This window comes from Hydractinia symbiolongicarpus, chromosome 14 (genome assembly GCF_029227915.1).
Source record: "Hydractinia symbiolongicarpus strain clone_291-10 chromosome 14, HSymV2.1, whole genome shotgun sequence".
NCBI classification, from domain to species: domain Eukaryota; kingdom Metazoa; phylum Cnidaria; class Hydrozoa; order Anthoathecata; family Hydractiniidae; genus Hydractinia; species Hydractinia symbiolongicarpus.
This window is the reverse complement of record NC_079888.1, coordinates 3459825-3474206: the sequence shown is the minus strand read 5'-3', so window position 1 is coordinate 3474206 and position 14382 is coordinate 3459825. Positions and strand designations below refer to the sequence as shown.

Below are 14382 nucleotides of genomic sequence, written 5' to 3'. Positions count from 1 at the left end.
GTCTCCGCGGTATGCAACATACATTGGTTGAAGGAATAAAAAAATATATTTCTAATTATTATATTATACTAATGCAGACACTTTGATTGCCGATATGCACATGATAAACATTACACGCAATAATTCAGAATTTTGGAGAATCCGGGCATTGATCCCGGTACCTCTGCCATGCGAAGCGAGCGCTCTACCATATGAGCTAATTCCCCTATGCCATATGACTTGTGACAGCAGTAAGGAAATTGAATGAGAATCTTCACTGGACGAACAGCCGTATATTCAAATTTATGTGAACAGACTGCCTATTATGTGACAAGAAACACGTGTTTCTATTTTTACGATTGGACATGAAAGTCGAGAATCACATCATCAATTTAAGTGAAATTATTGTAAGCAATCGTCGGATCATTTAGCAGCGGATCATCGAATCACTTAAGAAAGAACACCGTTTTTATCTGAAACTTCGCCTACATCATATGTTCACTTTACCGGCGTTTGCAAAATGGATTGGCTAAATTGTCTGCGCGGTATGCAACATACATTGGTTGAAGGAATAAAAAAATATATTTCTAATTATTTTATTATACTATTGGAGATACTTTGATTGAAGGACATTGGTTGAAGGACTTAATTATATTTCTAAATATTTTATTATACCAATGCAGACACTTTGATTGACGATATGCACATGATCGACCACTTTACGCAATAATACAGAATGTTGGAGAATCCGGGCATCGATCCCGGTACCTCTCGCATGCGAAGCGAGCGCTCTACCATATGAGCTAATTCCCCTATGACATATGACTTGTGACAGCAATAAGGAATCTGAATGAGAATCTTCACTGGAAGAACTACCGTATATTCAAATATAAGTGAACAGACTGCCTATTATGTGACAAAAAACACGTGTTCCTATTTTTACAATTGGACATGAAAGTCGAGAATCACATCATTAATTTAAGTGAAATTATTGTAAGCAATCGTCGGATCATTCAGCAGCAGATCATCGAATCACTTAAGAGAGAACACCGTCTTTATCTACAACTTTGCCTTTAACGTATAGTGCCTTAACCAACGCTTGCACAATGGATTGGCTAAATTGTTTGCGGGGTATGAAATGCACATTATTTGAAGGACTTAAATATATTTCTAATTATTTTATTATACTAATGGAGATACTTTGATTGAAGGACATTGGTTAAAGGACATAATTATATTTCTAATTATTTTATTATACCAATGCAGACACTTTGATTGACGATATGCACAGGATCGACCACTATACGCAATAATACAGAATGTTGGAGAATCCGGGCATCGATCCCGGTACCTCTCGCATGCGAAGCGAGCGCTCTACCATATGAGCTAATTCCCCTATGACATATGACTTGTGACAGCAATAAGGAATCTGAATGAAAATCTTCACTTGAAGAACTACCGTATATTCAAATATAAGTGAACAGACTGGCTATTATGTGACAAAAAACACGTGTTCCTATTTTTACAATTGGACATGAAAGTCGGGAATCACATCATTAATTTAAGTGAAATTATGGTAAGCAATCGTCGGATCATTCAGCAGGAGATCATCGAATTACTTAAGAGAGAACACCGTCTTTATCTACAACTTTGCCTTTAACGTATAGTGCCTTAACCAACGCTTGCACAATGGATTGGCTAATTTGTTTGCGGGGTATGAAATGTACATTATTTGAAGGACTTAAATATATTTCTAATTATTTTATTACAATAATGGAGATACTTTGATTGAAGGACATTGTTTGAAGGACTTAATTATATTTCTAATTATTTTATTATACCAATGCAGACACTTTGATTGCCGATATGCACATGATCGACCACTATATGCAATGATACAGAATGTTGGAGAATCCGGGCATCGATCCCGGTACCTCTCGGATGCGAAGCGAGCGCTCTATCATATGAGCTAATTCCCCTATGACATATGACTTGTGACAGCAATAAGGAATCTGAATGAGAATCTTCACTGGACGAACTACCGTATATTCAAATATAAGGGAACAGACTGCCTATTATGTGACAAAAAACACGTGTTCCTATTTTTACGATTGGACATGAAAGTCGAGAATCACATCATTAATTTAAGTGAAATTATGGTAAGCAATCGTCGGATCATTCAGCAGCAGATCATCGAATCACTTAAGAAAGAACACAGTCTTTATCTACAACTTTGTGTTTAACCTATAGTGCCTTTACCGTCGTGTGCACAATGGATTGGCTAAATTGTCTGCGCGGTATGCAACATACATTGGTTGAAGGAAAAAAAATATATTTCTAATTATTTTATTATACTAATGGAGACACTTCGATTGACGATATGCACATGATCAAACACTATTCGCAATAATATAGAATGTTGGAGAATCCGGGCATCGATCCCGGTACCTCTCGAATGCGAAGCGAGCGCTCTACCATATGAGCTAATTCCCCTATGAAATATGACTTGTGACAGCAGTAAGGAAATTGAATGAGAATCTTCACTGGACGAACAACCGTATATTCAAATTTAAGTGAACAGACTGCCTATTATGTGACAAAAAACACGTGTTCCTATTTTTACGATTGGACATGAAAGTCGATAATCACATCATTAATTTAAGTGAAATTATTGTAAGCAATCGTCGGATCATTCAGCAGCGGATCATCGAATCACTTAAGAAAGAACACCGCCTTTATGTGAAACTTCGCCTACATCATATGTTGCCTTTACCGACGTTTGCAAAATGGATTGGCTAAATTGTCTCCGCGGTATGCAACATACATTGGTTGAAGGAATAAAAAAATATATTTCTAATTATTATATTATACTAATGCAGACACTTTGATTGCCGATATGCACATGATAAACATTACACGTAATAATTCAGAACTTTGGAGAATCCGGGCATTGATCCCGGTACCTCTGCCATGCGAAGCGAGCGCTCTACCATATGAGCTAATTCCCCTATGACATATGACTTGTGACATCAATAAGGAATCTGAATGAGAATCTTCACTGGACGAGCTACCGTATATTCAAATTTAAGTGAACAGACTGCCTATTATGTGACAAAAAACACGTGTTCCTATTTTTACGATTGGATATGAAAGTCGAGAATCACATCATCAATTTAAGTAAAAGTATTATAAGCAATCGTCGGATCATTCAGCAGCAGATCATCGAATCACTTAAGAGAGAACACTGTCTTTATCTACAACTTTGCCTTTAACGTATAGTGCCTTAACTAACGCTTGCACAATGGATTGGCTAAATTGTTTGCGGGGTTTGAAATGTACATTATTTGAAGGACTTAAATATATTTATAACTATTTTATTATACTAATGGAGATACTTTGATTGAAGGACATTGTTTGAAGGACTTAATTTCTAATTTCTAATTATTTTATTATACTAATGCAGACACTTTGATAGGCGATATGCACATGATCGGACACTACACGCAATAATGTAGAAAGATGGAGAATCCGGGCATCGATCCCGGTACCTCTCCATGCGAAGCGAGCGCTCTACCATATGAGCTAATTCCCCCATGACATATGACTTGTGACAGCAATAAGGAATCTGAATGAGAATCTTCACTGGACGAACTACCGTATATTCAAATATAAGGGAACAGACTGCCTATTATGTGACAAAAAACACGTGTTCCTATTTTTACGATTGGACATGAAAGTCGAGAATCACATCATTAATTTAAGTGAAATTATGGTAAGCAATCGTCGGATCATTCAGCAGCAGATCATCGAATCACTTAAGAAAGAACACAGTCTTTATCTACAACTTTGTGTTTAACGTATAGTGCCTTTACCGTCGTGTGCACAATGGATTGGCTAAATTGTCTGCGCGGTATGCAACATACATTGGTTGAAGGAAAAAAAATATATTTCTAATTATTTTATTATACTAATGGAGACACTTCGATTGACGATATGCACATGATCAAACACTATACGCAATAATATAGAATGTTGGAGAATCCGGGCATCGATCCCGGTACCTCTCGAATGCGAAGCGAGCGCTCTACCATATGAGCTAATTCCCCTATGAAATATGACTTGTGACAGCAGTAAGGAAATTGAATGAGAATCTTCACTGGACGAACAACCGTATATTCAAATTTAAGTGAACAGACTGCCTATTATGTGACAAAAAACACGTGTTCCTATTTTTACGATTGGACATGAAAGTCGATAATCACATCATTAATTTAAGTGAAATTATTGTAAGCAATCGTCGGATCATTCAGCAGCGGATCATCGAATCACTTAAGAAAGAACACCGCCTTTATGTGAAACTTCGCCTACATCATATGTTGCCTTTACCGACGTTTGCAAAATGGATTGGCTAAATTGTCTCCGCGGTATGCAACATACATTGGTTGAAGGAATAAAAAAATATATTTCTAATTATTATATTATACTAATGCAGACACTTTGATTGCCGATATGCACATGATAAACATTACACGTAATAATTCAGAACTTTGGAGAATCCGGGCATTGATCCCGGTACCTCTGCCATGCGAAGCGAGCGCTCTACCATATGAGCTAATTCCCCTATGACATATGACTTGTGACATCAATAAGGAATCTGAATGAGAATCTTCACTGGACGAGCTACCGTATATTCAAATTTAAGTGAACAGACTGCCTATTATGTGACAAAAAACACGTGTTCCTATTTTTACGATTGGATATGAAAGTCGAGAATCACATCATCAATTTAAGTAAAAGTATTATAAGCAATCGTCGGATCATTCAGCAGCAGATCATCGAATCACTTAAGAGAGAACACTGTCTTTATCTACAACTTTGCCTTTAACGTATAGTGCCTTAACTAACGCTTGCACAATGGATTGGCTAAATTGTTTGCGGGGTTTGAAATGTACATTATTTGAAGGACTTAAATATATTTCTAACTATTTTATTATACTAATGGAGATACTTTGATTGAAGGACATTGTTTGAAGGACTTAATTTCTAATTTCTAATTATTTTATTATACTAATGCAGACACTTTGATAGGCGATATGCACATGATCGGACACTACACGCAATAATGTAGAAAGATGGAGAATCCGGGCATCGATCCCGGTACCTCTCCATGCGAAGCGAGCGCTCTACCATATGAGCTAATTCCCCCATGACATATGACTTGTGACAGCAATAAGGAAATTGAATGAGAATCTTCACTGGGCGAAGTGCCGTGTATCCAAATTCTACGTAAACAGACTGCCTATTATGTGACAAAAAACAGGTGTTCCAATTTTTACGATTGGACATGAAAGTCGAGAATCACATCATCAATTTAAGTGAAATTATAAGCAATCGTCGGATCATTTAACAGCGGATCATCGAATCACTTAAGAAAGAACACCGTTTTTATATTCAAATTTAAGTGAACAGACCGCCTATTATGTGACAAGAAACACGCGTTCCTATTTTTACGATAGGACATGAAAGTCGAGAATCACATCATTAATTTAAGTGAAATTATTGTAAGCAATCTTCGGATGATTCAGCAGCAGATCATCGAATCACTTAAAAGAGAACACCGTCTTTATCTACAACTTTGCCTTTAACGTATAGTGCCTTAACCAACGCTTGCACAATGGATTGGCTAAATTGTTTGCGGGGTATGAAATGTACATTGGTTAAAGGACTTAAATATATTTCTAATTATGTTATTATACTAATGCAGACACTTTGGTTGACGATATGCACATGATCGGACACTATTCGCAATAATACAGAATGATGGAGAATCCGGGCATCGATCCCAGTACCTCTCGCATGCGAAGCGAGCGCTCTACCATATGAGCTAATTCCCCTATGACATATGACTTGTGACAGCAATAAGCAAATTGAATGAAAATCTTCACTGGACGCACTACCGTATAACCAAATTTACGTGAGCAGACTGCCTATTATGTGACAAGAAACACGCGTTCCTATTTTTACGATTGGACATGAAAGTCGAGAATCACATCAATAATTCAAGTGAAATTATTGTAAGCAATGGTCGGATCATTCAGCAGCAGATCATCGAATCATTTAAGAAAGAACAGCGTCCTTATCTGCAACTTCGCCTGTAACATATAGTGCCTTTCCAGACGTTTTCAACATTGATTGGGTAAATTGTCTGCGCGGTATGCAACATACATTGGCTGAAAGACTTAAATATATTTAAAATATGCACATGATCGACCACTATACCCAATAATACAGAATGTTGGAATGTCCGGGCATCGATTCCGGTACTTTTCGTATGCAAAGCGAGCGCTCTACCTTATGAGCTAATTCCCCTATGACATATGACTAGTAACAGCAATAAGGAAATTGAATGAGAATCTCCTCTGGACGAACTACCGTATATTCAAATTTAGGTGAACAGACCGCCTATTATGTGACAAGAAACACGCGTTCCTATTTTTACGATTGCACATGAAAGTCGAGAATCACATCATTAATTTAAGTAAAATTATTGTAAGCAATCGTCAGATCATTTAGCAGCAGATTATCGAATCACTTAAGAGAGAACACCGTCTTTATCTACAACTTTGCCTTTAACGTATAGTGCCTTAACCAACGCTTGCACAATGGATTGGCTAAATTGTCTGCGCGGTATGCAACATACATTGGTTGAAGGAATAAAAAAATATATTTCTAATTATTTTGTTATACTAATGGAGACACTTTGATTGAAGGACATTGGTTGAAAAACTTAATTATATTTCCAATTATTTTATTATACCAATGCAGACGCCTTGATTGACGATATGCACATGATCGACCACTATACCCAATAATACAGAATGTTGGAGAATCCGGGCATCAATCCCGGTACCTCTCGCATGCGAAGTGAGCGCTCTACCATATGAGCTACTTCCCCTATGACATATGACTTGTGACAGCAACAAGGAATCTGAATGAGAATCTTCACTGGAAGAACTACCGTATATTCAAATATAAGTGAACAGACTGCCTATTATGTGACAAAAAACACGTGTTCCTATTTTTACAATTGGACATGAAAGTCGAGAATCACATCTTTAATTTAAGTGAAATTATTGTAAGCAATCGTCGGATCATTCAGCAGGAGATCATCGAATCACTTAAGAGAGAACACCGTCTTTATCTACAACTTTGCCTTTAACGTATAGTGCCTTAACCAACGCTTGCACAATGGATTGGCTAAATTGTTTGCGGGGTATGAAATGTGCATTATTTGAAGGACTTAAATATATTTCTAATTATTTTATTACACTAATGGAGATTTTTTGATTGAAGGACATTGTTTGAAGGACTTAATTATATTTCTAATTATTTTATTATACCAATGCAGACACTTTGATTGCCGATATGCACATGATCGACCACTATATGCAATGATACAGAATGTTGGAGAATCCGGGCATCGATCCCGGTACCTCTCGGATGCGAAGCGAGCGCTCTATCATATGAGCTAATTCCCCTATGACATATGACTTGTGACAGCAATAAGGAATCTGAATGAGAATCTTCACTGGACGAACTACCGTATATTCAAATATAAGGGAACAGACTGCCTATTATGTGACAAAAAACACGTGTTCCTATTTTTACGATTGGACATGAAAGTCGAGAATCACATCATTAATTTAAGTGAAACTATGGTAAGGAATCGTCGGATCATTCAGCAGCAGATCATCGAATCACTTAAGAAAGAACACCGTCTTTATCTACAACTTTGTCTTTAACGTATAGTGCCTTTACCGTCGTGTGCACAATGGATTGGCTAAATTGTCTGCGCGGTATGCAACATACATTGGTTGAAGGAAAAAAAATATATTTCTAATTATTTTATTATACTAATGGAGACACTTCGATTGACGATATGCACATGATCAAACACTATACGCAATAATATAGAATGTTGGAGAATCCGGGCATCGATCCCGGTACCTCTCGAATGCGAAGCGAGCGCTCTACCATATGAGCTAATTCCCCTATGAAATATGACTTGTGACAGCAGTAAGGAAATTGAATGAGAATCTTCACTGGACGAACAACCGTATATTCAAATTTAAGTGAACAGACTGCCTATTATGTGACAAAAAACACGTGTTCCTATTTTTACGATTGGACATGAAAGTCGATAATCACATCATTAATTTAAGTGAAACTATGGTAAGCAATCGTCGGATCATTCAGCAGCAGATCATCGAATCACTTAAGAAAGAACACCGTCTTTATCTACAACTTTGTCTTTAACGTATAGTGCCTTTACCGTCGTGTGTACAATGGATTGGCTAAATTGTCTGCGCGGTATGCAACATACATTGGTTGAAGGAAAAAAAATATATTTCTAATTATTTTATTATACTAATGGAGACACTTCGATTGACGATATGCACATGATCAAACACTATACGCAATAATATAGAATGTTGGAGAATCCGGGCATCGATCCCGGTACCTCTCGAATGCGAAGCGAGCGCTCTACCATATGAGCTAATTCCCCTATGAAATATGACTTGTGACAGCAGTAAGGAAATTGAATGAGAATCTTCACTGGACGAACAACCGTATATTCAAATTTAAGTGAACAGACTGCCTATTATGTGACAAAAAACACGTGTTCCTATTTTTACGATTGGACATGAAAGTCGATAATCACATCATTAATTTAAGTGAAATTATTGTAAGCAATCGTCGGATCATTCAGCAGCGGATCATCGAATCACTTAAGAAAGAACACAGCCTTTATGTGAAACTTCGCCTACATCATATGTTGCCTTTACCGACGTTTGCAAAATGGATTGGCTAAATTGTCTCCGCGGTATGCAACATACATTGGTTGAAGGAATAAAAAAATATATTTCTAATTATTATATTATTCTAATGCAGACACTTTGATTGCCGATATGCACATGATAAACATTACACGCAATAATTCAGAATTTTGGAGAATCCGGGCATCGATCCCGGTACCTCTGCCATGCGAAGCGAGCGCTCTACCATATGAGCTAATGCCCCTATGAAATATGACTTGTGACAGCAGTAAGGAAATTGAATGAGAATCTTCACTGGAAGAACAACCGTATATTCAAATTTAAGTGAACAGACTGCCTATTATGTGACAAAAAACACGTGTTCCTATTTTTACGATTGGACATGAAAGTCGATAATCACATCATTAATTTAAGTGAAATTATTGTAAGCAATCGTCGGATCATTCAGCAGCGGATCATCGAATCACTTAAGAAAGAACACCGCCTTTATGTGAAACTTCGCCTACATCATATGTTGCCTTTACCGACGTTTGCAAAATGGATTGGCTAAATTGTCTCCGCGGTATGCAACATACATTGGTTGAAGGAATAAAAAAATATATTTCTAATTATTATATTATTCTAATGCAGACACTTTGATTGCCGATATGCACATGATAAACATTACACGCAATAATTCAGAAGTTTGGAGAATCCGGGCATCGATCCCGGTACCTCTGCCATGCGAAGCGAGCGCTCTACCATATGAGCTAATTCCCCTATGACATATGACTTGTGACAGCAGTAAGGAAATTGAATGAGAATCTTCACTGGACGAACAGCCGTATATTCAAATTTATGTGAACAGACTGCCTATTATGTGACAAGAAACACGTGTTTCTATTTTTACGATTGGACATGAAAGTCGAGAATCACATCATCAATTTAAGTGAAATTATTGTAAGCAATCGTCGGATCATTTAGCAGCGGATCATCGAATCACTTAAGAAAGAACACCGTTTTTATCTGAAACTTCGCCTACATCATATGTTCACTTTACCGGCGTTTGCAAAATGGATTGGCTAAATTGTCTGCGCGGTATGCAACATACATTGGTTGAAGGAATAAAAAAATATATTTCTAATTATTTTATTATACTATTGGAGATACTTTGATTGAAGGACATTGGTTGAAGGACTTAATTATATTTCTAATTATTTTATTATACCAATGCAGACACTTTGATTGACGATATGCACATGATCGACCACTATACGCAATAATACAGAATGTTGGAGAATCCGGGCATCGATCCCGGTACCTCTCGCATGCGAAGCGAGCGCTCTACCATATGAGCTAATTCCCCTATGACATATGACTTGTGACAGCAATAAGGAATCTGAATGAGAATCTTCACTGGAAGAACTACCGTATATTCAAATATAAGTGAACAGACTGCCTATTATGTGACAAAAAACACGTGTTCCTATTTTTACAATTGGACATGAAAGTCGAGAATCACATCATTAATTTAAGTGAAATTATTGTAAGCAATCGTCGGATCATTCAGCAGGAGATCATCGAATCACTTAAGAGAGAACACCGTCTTTATCTACAACTTTGCCTTTAACGTATAGTGCCTTAACCAACGCTTGCACAATGGATTGGCTAATTTGTTTGCGGGGTATGAAATGCACATTATTTGAAGGACTTAAATATATTTCTAATTATTTTATTATACTAATGGAGATACTTTGATTGAAGGACATTGGTTGAAGGACATAATTATATTTCTAATTATTTTATTATACCAATGCAGACACTTTGATTGACGATATGCACAGGATCGACCACTATACGCAATAATACAGAATGTTGGAGAATCCGGGCATCGATCCCGGTACCTCTCACATGCGAAGCGAGCGCTCTACCATATGAGCTAATTCCCCTATGACATATGACTTGTGACAGCAATAAGGAATCTGAATGAAAATCTTCACTGGAAGAAGTACCGTATATTCAAATATAAGTGAACAGACTGGCTATTATGTGACAAAAAACCCGTGTTCCTATTTTTACAATTGGACATGAAAGTCGGGAATCACATCATTAATTTAAGTGAAATTATTGTAAGCAATCGTCGGATCATTCAGCAGGAGATCATCGAATTACTTAAGAGAGAACACCGTCTTTATCTACAACTTTGCCTTTAACGTATAGTGCCTTATCCAACGCTTGCACAATGGATTGGCTAAATTGTTTGCGGGGTATGAAATGTACATTATTGGAAGGACTTAAATATATTTCTAATTATTTTATTACAATAATGGAGATACTTTGATTGAAGGACATTGTTTGAAGGACTTAATTATATTTCTAATTATTTTATTATACCAATGGAGACACTTTGATTGCCGATATGCACATGATCGACCACTATACGCAATGATACAGAATGTTGGAGAATCCGGGCATCGATCCCGGTACCTCTCGCATGCGAAGCGAGCGCTCTACCATATGAGCTAATTCCCCTATGACATATGACTTGTGACAGCAATAAGGAATCTGAATGAGAATCTTCACTGGACGAACTACCGTATATTCAAATATAAGGGAGCAGACTGCCTATTAAGTGACAAAAAACACGTGTTCCTATTTTTACGATTGGACATGAAAGTCGAGAATCACATCATTAATTTAAGTGAAATTATGGTAAGCAATCGTCGGATCATTCAGCAGCAGATCATCGAATCACTTAAGAAAGAACACCGTCTTTATCTACAAATTTGTCTTTAACGTATAGTGCCTTTACCGTTGTGTGCACAATGGATTGGCTAAATTGTCTGCGCGGTATGCAACATACATTCGTTGAAGGAAAAAAAATATATTTCTAATTATTTTATTATATTAATGGAGACACTTCGATTGACGATATGCACATGATCAAACACTATACGCAATAATATAGAATGTTGGAGAATCCGGGCATCGATCCCGGTACCTCTCGAATGCGAAGCGAGCGCTCTACCATATGAGCTAATTCCCCTATGAAATATGACTTGTGACAGCAGTAAGGAAATTGAATGAGAATCTTCACTGGACGAACAACCGTATATTCAAATTTAAGTGAACAGACTGCCTATTATGTGACAAAAAACACGTGTTCCTATTTTTACGATTGGACATGAAAGTCGATAATCACATCATTAATTTAAGTGAAATTAAGAAAGAACACCGTCTTTATCTACAAATTTGTCTTTAACGTATAGTGCCTTTACCGTCGTGTGCACAATGGATTGGCTAAATTGTCTGCGCGGTATGCAACATTAATTTAAGTGAAATTATTGTAAGCAATCGTCGGATCATTCAGCAGCGGATCATCGAATCACTTAAGAAAGAACACCGCCTTTATGTGAAACTTCGCCTACATCATATGTTGCCTTTACCGACGTTTGCAAAATGGATTGGCTAAATTGTCTTCGCGGTATGCAACATACATTGGTTGAAGGAATAAAAAAATATATTTCTAATTATTATATTATACTAATGCAGACACTTTGATTGCCGATATGCACATGATAAACATTACACGCAATAATTCAGAATTTTGGAGTATCCGGGCATCGATCCCGGTACCTCTGCCATGCGAAGCGAGCGCTCTACCATATGAGCTAATTCCCCTATGACATATGACTTGTGACAGTAATAAGGAATCTGAATGAGATTCTTCACTGGATGAGCTACCGTATATTCAAATTTAAGTGAACAGACTGCCTATTATGTGACAAGAAACACGCGTTCCTATTTTTACGATAGGACATGAAAGTCGAGAATCACATCATCAATTTAAGTGAAATTATAAGCAATCGTCTGATCATTTAACAGCGGATCATCGAATCACTTAAGAAAGAACACCGTTTTTATATTCAAATTTAAGTGAACAGACCGCCTATTATGTGACAAGAAACACGCGTTCCTATTTTTACGATAGGACATGAAAGTCGAGAATCACATCATTAATTTAAGTGAAATTATTGTAAGCAATCGTCGGATCATTCAGCAGCAGATCATCGAATCACTTAAAAGAGAACACCGTCTTTATCTACAACTTTGCCTTTAACGTATAGTGCCTTAACCAACGCTTGCACAATGGATTGGCTAAATTGTTTGCGGGGTATGAAATGTACATTGGTTAAAGGACTTAAATATATTTCTAATTATGTTATTATACTAATGCAGACACTTTGGTTGACGATATGCACATGATCGGACACTATTCGCAATAATACAGAATTATGGAGAATCCGGGCATCGATCCCAGTACCTCTCGCATGCGAAGCGAGCGCTCTACCATATGAGCTAATTCCCCTATGACATATGACTTGTGACAGCAATAAGCAAATTGAATGAAAATCTTCACTGGACGCACTACCGTATAACCAAATTTACGTGAGCAGACTGCCTATTATGTGACAAGAAACACGCGGTCCTATTTTTACGATTGGACATGAAAGTCGAGAATCACATCAATAATTCAAGTGAAATTATTGTAAGCAATGGTCAGATCATTCAGCAGCAGATCATCGAATCATTTAAGAAAGAACAGCGTCCTTATCTGCAACTTCGCCTGTAACATATAGTGCCTTTCCAGACGTTTTCAACATTGATTGGGTAAATTGTCTGCGCGGTATGCAACATACATTGGCTGAAAGACTTAAATATATTTAAAATATGCACATGATCGACCACTATACGCAATAATACAGAATGTTGGAATGTCCGGGCATCGATTCCGGTACTTTTCGTATGCAAAGCGAGCGCTGTACCTTATGAGCTAATTCCCCTATGACATATGACTAGTAACAGCAATAAGGAAATTGAATGAGAATCTCCTCTGGACGAACTACCGTATATTCAAATTTAGGTGAACAGACCGCCTATTATGTGACAAGAAACACGCGTTCCTATTTTTACGATTGGACATGAAAGTCGAGAATCACATCATTAATTTAAGTAAAATTATTGTAAGCAATCGTCAGATCATTTAGCAGCAGATTATCGAATCACTTAAGAGAGAACACCGTCTTTATCTACAACTTTGCCTTTAACGTATAGTGCCTTAACCAACGCTTGCACAATGGATTGGCTAAATTGTCTGCGCGGTATGCAACATACATTGGTTGAAGGAATAAAAAAATATATTTCTAATTATTTTGTTATACTAATGGAGACACTTTGATTGAAGGACATTGGTTGAAAAACTTAATTATATTTCCAATTATTTTATTATACCAATGCAGACGCCTTGATTGACGATATGCACATGATCGACCACTATACCCAATAATACAGAATGTTGGAGAATCCGGGCATCAATCCCGGTACCTCTCGCATGCGAAGTGAGCGCTCTACCATATGAGCTACTTCCCCTATGACATATGACTTGTGACAGCAACAAGGAAATTGAATGAAAATCTTCACTGGACGAACTACCGTATATTCAAATTTAAGTGAACAGACTGCCTATTATGTGACAAGAAACACATGTTCCTATTTTTACGATTGGACATGAAAGTCGAGAATCACA

At 37.1% G+C, this 14382-nt stretch overlaps 4 non-coding genes across 4 annotated transcripts; all 4 read right to left on the bottom strand.

Moving 5' to 3' along the window:
• Positions 1-719: 719 nt before the first annotated feature.
• Trnaa-cgc (transfer RNA alanine (anticodon CGC)) lies at positions 720-792 on the bottom strand. The gene has a single exon. It is a non-coding gene; the product is annotated as a tRNA-Ala (tRNA).
• Positions 793-1302: 510 nt separating this feature from the next.
• On the bottom strand, positions 1303-1375 carry Trnaa-cgc (transfer RNA alanine (anticodon CGC)). Its single transcript has one exon. It is a non-coding gene; the product is annotated as a tRNA-Ala (tRNA).
• Positions 1376-10088: 8713 nt separating this feature from the next.
• On the bottom strand, positions 10089-10161 carry Trnaa-cgc (transfer RNA alanine (anticodon CGC)). The gene has a single exon. It is a non-coding gene; the product is annotated as a tRNA-Ala (tRNA).
• A 1093-nt stretch (positions 10162-11254) lies between these two features.
• Trnaa-cgc (transfer RNA alanine (anticodon CGC)) lies at positions 11255-11327 on the bottom strand. Its single transcript has one exon. It is a non-coding gene; the product is annotated as a tRNA-Ala (tRNA).
• Positions 11328-14382: the final 3055 nt, after the last annotated feature.